Consider the following 9,929-nt stretch of genomic DNA (forward strand, 5'->3'; position numbering starts at 1 on the left):
GGATGTTCTAAGAAGTGCATTGTTCGGAGGTGACGCTCCCAATTTCCTGGGGACGCTCAGGATTTTCCTTTGGAAGGGATAGTCCGATTGGCAATCGTGGACAACTGAGGACGGTCCAAAATAGCTACTGATTGGATCAGTTGACCGTTTGGAACGGTGTTTGCACTTTTTTGGGTAGCAAAGGTTGGACCTTGGGCGTTGGACGCTTTTAAATTGACTTAGGAACTTTAGCAATTAGACCAGATACAGGTTGGACCTGATACTGGGTTATTGACAATAAAAAACTTGGAGTTTGTCCCTTGGAGGGTTAATTTAAATTTGTCGAAATTGTGTAGGTTTTAAAATGTCAGGCCTAATACTGCAGTTGTAATTATAAAGACGTATGGGTAAAATTGTGTGTCAGAGGAGTCTGTGAGTAAGGCTGGTACTATTTTTAGACTGTGTGTGTGTGTGGAAATGCAAATAAGGAAGCTGAGAGGTGCATAGAGTATGAGGAAGTTTATAGAGACTGCTAGACATTGCTGATGGCTGTATTTAAGACGCTGGTTTTGTTTATGACAATATTGTAAGTAAAGTTTTATTTCTTGCCATGACTGTATGACTTTTGCGGGGTTTTGAGATAGGATACATAAACTGTTGATACTTAGGACCGTTATTTGGGTTCTGAGAACTGAAATTGAATTTGAGATAATTTAATTAATACATATGTCTGTAAGTGATGTCTCTTTTGGTGTCAAACTAAGATGTTTTAGGATTTTTAGATGGGTTTTGTTTCAGTTTGAGATAATATATACAGTTACATTTGGTGTTTATCAGGTACTGTGGTTGACTTTGAGTGATACATATAGGTGTAAGTCGTTTGATGTTTGTTGGGTTAAGGAGGACTTTAGAAGATTGTAAGTGGTTTTTCGGTTAGTCCGATAATATATAAATAGTTAGATTTGACAGACTTGTTTACAGTTTGGCTTTATGTTAATATAGGTTGCAGCGGGCACAGAGGAAACACAGCACAACATCTTAAGGGTTTAAAATAATAATAAATAAATGAATGAAGTTTTTTAAGGGTTCTTGTGTGTGTTTTTAGGGATAGTTTTTTGTGGGTTTTTAGGGGGAGTGTGTGGTTGTGTGTGTCAAACGGGAGGTCTGAATACAGCTAGTGAGCTGGTGACAGACGCTGTAACATGAAAACAGAGGAATTAGAGACTAGAATGTCCTAGAAAGCAATAAAATGCAAATTAAGAAGCTGTGAACTGCTTAAACCACAGTTGGTTTCACAAGCACTGCTGCAAACATTGTTGAATGAGTGTGTTTAAGACGCCATTTATGTTTATTAGAGGGTTATAAATAAAGTTTTGAGTGCTGTAGTGGATGTATAGTAATTGACTGAGTTTTGAGTTATATATATATATATATGGAGTGCATTGTATATACTTAAGACTAATATATTACTTTCAGTAGTAACCTCTCTTCAGAAATAAAGGCTGTGGTGTTTTATTTTTCCAGTTATGCGTGTGCTGTGAGAAGGATTAGAGGTTTCAATTGTTCTTATTTCATTTGCTCTTTCTGAGTTTGAAAAGCATGCCTGTAAAATACCCTTAGGAAAGCGTATTTTGAGTGATTTTAACTGTGTGAATGCTGTCAGTATTTGATTTGAGTGACTCTGTGTGATTTGTACCAAATAGTAAATAAGTAATAATAACACTAGGGAGGTTTATAGTAGAATGAGTGAAAAGTGGGAGGTTGAGAGAAAAGGCAGTGTGTGTGAGACGATTATGAGAGTATTGGGTGAATGATGTCACAAAAACTGACAAATGCAAAAAAACTTGGAATATTTAAAAGGGTGCATGAAATAAGGGTGTATTGTTTTTAGACCAAGACTTAGTAAAACTAAAGAGGGTTTGTAGACTGTAAATATGAAAAAACAAGGGTTTGATTAATTTGTAGAAACAGGAAAGAGAAACAGGAAATACTGTGCTGCTGTGTGTGTGAGAGGAAGGTGTGTGTGTGACTGATGATGTCAGGGGATCACCCAGAGAAATAGGCAGACGAGTTAAATTCTAAGAAGATGAAGCGAATGCATGTTTTAAGAAAAGTAATAAAGTAATAAAATTATATTAATTACAGGTTTTAGAAAAGAGACAGACCGAGAGAAATAAATACATGGACTAACAAGTACATTAATGAAGTGAAAACGCACGTACACAAACTGTTACATGTGAAATTATTGTTGGAAAGTTTAATACACACATGAAATAAAGAAAGCAGTTTACACTCCTTTAATTTCCAGAACCAGTGTGTCCCCCAGACCTGATAACACCCTTGCCCAGTTGGCCCCCGTATCAGGCGAGCATGGAAGGCTGGACAGCCCATGACGGGTAAGATCCCACCTCGAAACCCTGGGACAACCTAAGGCAAGGCGCAGTCACGATTGCTTGAACCTAAGTCCCGGAGTGACTTTGGAGTCACTGGAGGAGACGGGACTTCAACGGGTAAAGCCGCTGGGTACAGGCGAAGGGGAAATGCCACTAACAATGACCAGTGATGAGCCAGAGAGAGAAAACACACCCTGTCAAAAGGAGTCTGAAACACTGCAAAAGAAACATTTATAAGATCACAAAGATCACAAAGAAACATTTATAAAAATCACACATACAAACAGAAAATGCACTAACCTTACAGAGATAAGCTCATGAAGATTACTGCATAGATAGTGATTAAAACCTGGCTAAGAACATAAACATATGTAATTAAATGAGCTTGCTAATTTCATGAGTGTTAAAATAGTGTGAATGTTGAAGAAAATACATTTAAAACACACTTGGATAAAATAGAGTTGTGGAATAACTCAAACGAAGCTGTATGACAAGGGAGTGAGTTATGGAAAAAACAAAACAAAACAAAAAAAAAAACAAAAACAAAAGAGAAGTGATTAGAGTAGTTTAAAAAGGGTGACTTAGGAGCGCTGTTGCACTGATTGATAAAAGCAAGTGATTAGTATAGAAAGAAAATGAAAATAATTGAATAATGTGATAAGGTTTAAACATGTATTTATCTTGTGACGGAGTATGAAAATTAGTTGGAGAGCTAATGTGAGTGATGACAGAGGAGCTTGCTGTGTGTGTGTGTGATTGAGGCCTTCAAGGAGAAGTAGACGGTTCAGAGGTGCAAATTTGATTAAGAGGTTTATAAATTAGTGTTGACACATGGTTATAACGTGTTTATATCTTAGGCTGAATGTGAGTTTGGTAAAGTGCTTAAAGGGGGATATTGTGTACGAAACGGTGTAGCTTTTTACGTTTTGGGTGTGTTCTATGGCTGAAATTTAAGATTGTTGAAGATTTTTGAGGTTGTTGTTTTTATTTTAATAGAGGGAGTTTTAATAAACATGGACATGTTTAAGGGGTTTTGTAACAGTGCACTTATAAAGAAAAAACCTGTCAGGTGTTTTTGTTTTGTACTTTGATGAGCTAATACTCAGCTCTCTTTTTTCCTCATTTTTGTTCTAAGCAGGCCTGCAAAAGACAACAATGAATAACGGCGCCGACAATAGTCTCAGGAAAACAAAAAGTAAGGTGACCTTTTCCGAATTACAATGGGTCAGATTGTGGGTCCCTGTCTAAGAGGATTGCAGCGAGCCAATCCAGTCCAAAAGTATAAAGAACTATTTTCTTAAGAAACGAGTAAAAAGAAAATAAATGATTATATAAATAAACTGAGTTTGCTGAAGGTGGTAAATCTGATTATTTGTGCGGAAGTCAACCAACACCCGATGTTAATGCGTGTGAGTGAATGTGTGGGAATGGACGGACCAGGCAGACCATAGGTTGGACCGACTGGACACTGACAAAAGACTGGACTAAGGTTGGACACATGACTGATAATTGTTATGTTTTAAGTTTTGTTTTATAACACAGGTTGGATCATAAGTGGAGAAAGTGAGTATAAAAGGTGATGTTCTGGTTAACACACAGGCTTTTGTTTATAGGACGTTTCAAGGATGCAGGCTGTGGATGGAGCCAAGAAGGGATTTTGACATGATGATTAATTTGATTTCATTCTTTAAACACAGGTTTGAAGGCCCGGAGCAACTATACCTAATATGATATGATTAACTTTTCTTTTAATTCCCTAACCTGAGTGAAGGATTTTGAGTTTGTAACACATGAGATGTGTCACAAAAAGGGGGGTCTTAATATATGCGATTAGCTACATGAAATGTGCTCTTTTAGGGTTACTAAGCAAATGTCTACGTGATCTTTACCTAACAACCTTTGTGATGATAAACTTGTTTACCGACTTGCTCTCTTGTAGAACATACAGACTTAGGAAAGGGGAACCTCAGCTCTGAGTTCTGAGAATAACTTTGGTATCTTGGTAAGTTGACAGGAAACACGTCGAGACAGCAATATAGGGCAAAGGTGTTAGAGCTTGTAATTAAATGTGGGCTTGAAAAGAGGAAGCAAATTTGGTAAAGGACGTGCTTGAGATGATCAGACGAGAGAAGGAGAAGGTCAGGAATAGTTTAAACTAAGATTGAGAAATAAATGGGGTAAAAGGGGGTGTAGCTTCAGGGCAGCTCGCAGCCCGGCGTAAACGCAAGGTGCTGTCACACAGCTTAAGTTATTTGGTTGATTTATTTTATGACAAAATAATAAGGAAACATTGAAAACATACAACCCGTTGAGGAGACAGATAGGGTTGGCCAATCGAAAGGTTTAGTTTGTTTAGCATGATATCTTTTGTTATATTTTAGAGTTTAACATGGAAGATGCCTCTCTGGAGCTTTTCTCCTGATGCTACCCCAATAAAAGACGCTTATCCATAGAGACTATGTCAGCTCCCAAACAGACAACAACAAACCAAGACTAGCAAAAAACAATCTGAATATAAATAATAACAAATAAAGAATAATACAGAATCCAAATATGAACGAAAGAATAAAATAGTGAAATGTGGATTATTAAATATTAAGTCTCTCTGTTAAAAGAAGTGTCTGTTAGCTGACGCCGAGCGGTCGCAGCAGATGGCTGCCCGTACCTGAGCATGGTTCTGCTGGAGGTTTCTTCCTGTTAAAAGGGAGTTTTTCCTTCACACTGTTGCCAAAGTGCTGGCTCAATAGGGGGTCACAAGATTGGTGGGTTTTTCTCTGTATATATGAAGCCCCTTGAGGCAATTTTTGTTGTGATTTGGCGCTATATAAATAAAATTAAATGGGAATGTATTGAAGTAAACTTAAATGTCATAAACTAGGAATTAGTTCATTTCTCAGGGGAGAAATGAAAAAAAAACGGGGACTGGTGTTAGGAATAAAAGTTATATTTTTAATATGAATCTGCTCATTATCTTGTTTTATGTACTTTAATAATGAAGGCTGGCTGGTAGAGCAAGGCCACCTTTTACTCACAAACAAGTGCTCAGCCAGACTGAAAAACAGGAAGTTTTAGTGCACAAGGCATATTAATAAATATAGACACAAAAAGAGGAACTCCCCATATAAACAACATTCAAAATGTGTGAAGTATAAAGTACCGAAATAACACTATATAAGTCACAGCTGATGATTCTAATGTTAGAGAGCTCTTGCAACTGGCGTCTGAGCTGTGCAGAGGTCGCTCTTAAGACAGGTACTTATGTAGGTTAACATAAGGTTGAGTCCAACAGAAGCAAGGCACCCCAAATGTGCACAGCATGCAGCAGGGGTGGCCAAAATAATATAGGGAACAGCACATGTAGGGAGAGAACACTCACTAAAAGTTCTGACTACACATAGTGTGGTGGCTTATGTGAATTTGCAGGTTTTAACTATGACATCATTAGCACAACAGAGACTGAGTAAAGTTTTAGATGCTCGAAATCTGACACTTACACATGAAGGAATCAATATGGCAGATGTAATGGGATTAGGAGGACCTAATTATTGTACTAAGAAAGCAGAACTTGAAGGGAAAGTCAGGGAAGATTTAAAAACAGGACCTGTTGGGATTGGGGATTTAGAGATTTTTATTGCTATTATATAATGTGCCTTATGATGACTGCATTAATAACAGGTTGTACAGTATAATTTTAATAGTATTGAATATGTTTGTGATAACAGTGATGTCTCTATTTACAGGTTGAGTTTATTTCAGACACAATGCATAACTGTGCTTGTTTAGAGTTGATGTTCCGTCCAAAAGGGTTTAAGCTTCACTGGTGAGAGTGTCCAGGTGATACATGTTGAGGGAAGATGAGAACATAGCAGGTTAATTGCATGCACGCTTACAAACACACATGATTTAAATATAGGCCAGGCCGAAGGCCTGGACTTTATGTAGCTTTTAAATTTACAGCTCCTAACTTGCAGGAATGGCGTGGAGTGTAATGAATGAATGCAAAACATGCTTACAGACACAAACATGAAATGGATTTATTTTACAGGGTAAAGGTGGACCACATGTTGCTTTGTTTCTGCTTAGCAACTGCTGAGGTAAAAGGTGTTAAAGATAAATATGCAATAAGTGAACAGGAAATGTGTGAGGGTGAGCCGGGTGAAACAAAATGTTGTAGATAATGGAAACTTGTCTAACTGGCATTAACAGTAACTTTTGCATGTTATGTATATGCTTGAGGCCAAAAGAGGCGTAAATCCTGATAGAAAACTTTGAAGTGTGCTTTTTAGCGGAGATTTAGGCTGACAGGGGGATGGTGTGTATTTTACTCTGTGTTTAATAAAGCTAAAAGCGTTGCTCACACACATAAAGAGTATTGAGATTAAGTAAAGTTAATATAATGGATAGAGCCCAGAACATGATATTGTCAACCAACTTTGAATAATTCAAGGAACATTAGATGAACACAGTAGGTTAGTGAGGTGTAGCAGAGAAAGGCTGTTTGTTTTCTATCCCTTACAGGAGAAGATTTCCACTAGAGAGGGACCCAGAAAAGGAGCAGAGACCACTTAAGTATGAAGTGTTTTCAAGTGGGAGCTGGTGTTTTATTACTGGACCACCTAGAGGACATGAGGTGGTTTTCTGATTTGCTGAGTCAGAGGACGGCTAGAGAGGGTCAGAGCGAAGGCAGTGGACCTGGGAATGGTGGTTGCGGGGCCCATGAGGCCATTAATGGATGTAGAGGTGACAGAGTGGGTCGAGGAGTGACACAAGGAACTGGTGTGGTGATGTCTCTGGAGAGACATCAAGAGAGGGAATTGTAGAATTAAAGAAATTAGTTTACTGCTGAACTGTATATAACCAGCATCCTTATCATTACATTAATTATCATTTCATCAAAGTGTTTATTGAAGCTGTCGGCATTATGTTATAAGTTATATTATAGGGGTTATCATAATCAAATATTAACATGTTTATTACAGGTGCAGTTATAACTACTTTAAAATGATTGAGTTAATATATATATATCATAACTCAGAGCCTGAGTATATTGTTACAGTAAAATAGTAGCTGAGTAAAGGCCTGAATGTATTCAGCTTCTTGTGGTATTTGAGTTTGCTTAGTTACAGGTGACGAAAGGATGTCCAGTCCATGGGGACCTCAAAGGCCTGAGATCTTTACCATATTTGGATGGATGGGGAACTTCTGTGTCTGCAGTTATCTCTTAAAATACATGGATGTTCTCTACATGCAAATTATGTGCTTGTAAACGCATGAGGGGGCGTTACAATACCCTGATGTTATAAAAGCAATCTAGAGTGTATTTTGGGTAGAGATGTACAACTGATGTTTTGCAGTTTACACCTCTCCACGCTGCGTGCATTCATTAAAATCAATTGTTTGACCGACCTCTTCTGGACCATCATTGTTTTACTCTCGTCCTCAATTTCGAACCCGTAACAGTGAATAAGATCAATCTTACCGTTTCAATGAAGTCTGACTGTATAGAATATAAAACACATGAATTATTAACAGCAATATGTTACGGCACTAGCAGAGCCTCCTCCTGAAGTTGCCCGTGTGGGCCTGTCTTACCAGCTCTCCTGCCTTCTTCTTCTTTGTGTTTAACGGCGGTTGGCAACCAACGTAAAGGAGCATTACCGCCTCCTACTGTTCCGGAGTATGGGTCAGACAGTGAGCTTACAATCTGTATCCAAATCAAACAGACAAAAAAAAAAAAAAAAAAAACCCTTGCACTCTTTCATAAACACCTATAGCCTTCAAAAACCCCACCAATTCCCTCACCTGTGCCCTACTACCCTCCAACACACTCTTCAGATTAAATTCCCCGATTCCCCACTCCTTCAATCTATTCTGCAGAACTTTCCTCTCCACATCATAACCCTTGCACCGCAGTATTACATGCTCTACCGTCTCCTCCTCCTCCTGGCACACTCCACAAAGCCCCGTCCCATGTTCTCCTATCATCTGTAGTGTTTTATTTAATGCACAATGTCCCAGTCTAAGCCTGGTAATGACCATCTCTTCTCTCCTATTACCCCTATACAACCTACACCCTGCCACCTCCTTCTTAAAATGATGCAAGTGCCTGCCCTTACTCCCTGAATCCCACCGCTTCTGCCACTCCTGAACAACCTGCCTCCAAACAATACCTTTTGCGTCAGATCCGCTCTCCTGCCTTAGGTGCCACCTTTTTCTTTTGTACAGCTGACTCACATCAGCAATTAAAGGTATTTAAGCCCAGAGAAAGGTGAGCTCTGGTGCCTGAGTGCCATGTGAGTGGTTGCAGTTAGTGAGTTGCGTGTTTGGAGCTAGTGAATTGCGTTCGGTGACTAAACTCTTTTTTTTTTTTTTTTTTGACTTTTCAGTTTGTTTACCAACGCTTGAGTTTTGTTTGTTTCCTTACATGGTGATGGCGGCTTGTCTGTCTCTTTTAGTTGAGCTATTAATAGTAACCTTAATAAAACTCTTTAATTTAACTCTTTTGCCTCCTTGTCTCCTTTTTCCAACCCGGACACTTTTTGTGTCTTTTTTGACCCTTTCAGAGCAACGTAACACAATATTTCTAGAGACACAAAATATAGGCATAACACCAACTGAACTGAATGACGGTGAGATGAGGGAACTGAAGCAAGTGTCCAGAAGCAAAATAGAACGGAGCAAAACAGAACAGAGGACAAGGCCAAGAATGATCTGCTGTTTATCGACATTACATTTGCAGATGAGATGAAGTGGAAACACCTTGCAAAGCACCAACGTTACTTATTTAAGAGCTTTTGAAATTTGACAGTGGAACAGCACAAACAAAGCAAACTTTGTGAGCTATAATGACTAAAAGTCTCTTTTATGTAAATCGACTGATTCTTATATAGCGCTTTTCTACTCTCCTGGAGTACTCAAAGCGCTCTATACAACATGCCTAATTCACCCAATCGTACAAGTACTTCTAAACTCAAGTGCAACTAATAAGCATTCACACACATTCAAACTCTGATGAACGCGTCGGAGGGCAATTTGGGGTTACTATCTTGCCCAAGGATATTTGGCATGCAGACTGGAGGAGCCAGGAATCGAACCACCAACCTTCCAATCAGTAGCGGATCTGCTCTACCACCTGAGCCACAGCCACCCCCTAAGTGGCTAGTTGTCAGATCGACAGTAGTGATGGTAAATTCGATTCTTTTTACTGAATCGAGTTTTAATGAGTCACTCACCAAAGTGAATCGGGTTTCTTGAGTCATTTGAGTCACTGAGTCAGTTGACCAGAGAGTGCAAAAATGTATATTTTCACTCAAACTTAATTTGTTTCTCTTTGTAACAGGGCGGCCCTTAGCGGCTGGAAACACAATGAGATGGACCAAGGCAAGTGTAGTGGAACAAAAGTATTTATTTACTACACAGCTCTCCTTACAACAATTAAATCATCGAGCTTCTTCACAGCACAAAATCCTCCTCTAATGACAACTGGCAGCCTTAAATATGTTCAGCTGTCACAGACTAACCCATTCTTCCACTCTCAGGTAAATTCTTAAATCCCAA

At 38.8% G+C, this 9,929-nt stretch overlaps 1 long non-coding RNA gene across 1 annotated transcript; it reads left to right on the forward strand.

Annotated features, from left to right (window-relative positions):
- The first annotated feature begins 364 nt into the window (after positions 1 to 364).
- LOC134628991 (uncharacterized) lies at positions 365 to 8,869 on the forward strand. Its single transcript, XR_010094039.1, has 2 exons — positions 365 to 565; positions 2,288 to 8,869. It is a non-coding gene; the product is annotated as an uncharacterized LOC134628991 (long non-coding RNA).
- The last annotated feature ends 1,060 nt before the right edge of the window (positions 8,870 to 9,929 follow it).

The sequence above is a fragment of the Pelmatolapia mariae genome, linkage group LG6 (assembly GCF_036321145.2).
Source record: "Pelmatolapia mariae isolate MD_Pm_ZW linkage group LG6, Pm_UMD_F_2, whole genome shotgun sequence".
Classification (NCBI taxonomy): Eukaryota; Metazoa; Chordata; class Actinopteri; order Cichliformes; family Cichlidae; genus Pelmatolapia; species Pelmatolapia mariae.